This window comes from Kryptolebias marmoratus, linkage group LG4 (genome assembly GCF_001649575.2).
Source record: "Kryptolebias marmoratus isolate JLee-2015 linkage group LG4, ASM164957v2, whole genome shotgun sequence".
In the NCBI taxonomy this organism is placed as follows: Eukaryota; Metazoa; Chordata; class Actinopteri; order Cyprinodontiformes; family Rivulidae; genus Kryptolebias; species Kryptolebias marmoratus.
Window position 1 is genome coordinate 14,572,225 of NC_051433.1, and position 325 is coordinate 14,572,549.

Consider the following 325-nt stretch of genomic DNA (forward strand, 5'->3'; position numbering starts at 1 on the left):
CCCCTGCTCACATTAGCTCACAGATTCGTTTAAGCATTAATTTATGTCTGCTGCTAAAAACAACTGTCTGTGAGTCAGCACGAGGACTGCACCAACAGGGAGCCTTTTTTATTTATTGCAGCACAAGGTCACAAATACAACAGTCAGCTGACCTTGACTCAGCTTATGGCAGAGTGCTCAGTAGATTAAAGGATGCGCTTTGTAAACATGTCTCTACATCTGCTCTGTAAGCGTGGCGAAGTCTGGAAAGGAATATGTTGCCGGCAGCTGTGCAGCAAAGACGCAACTCTCAGAGTATCTTCCCACCCCCACCCCACCACCCACC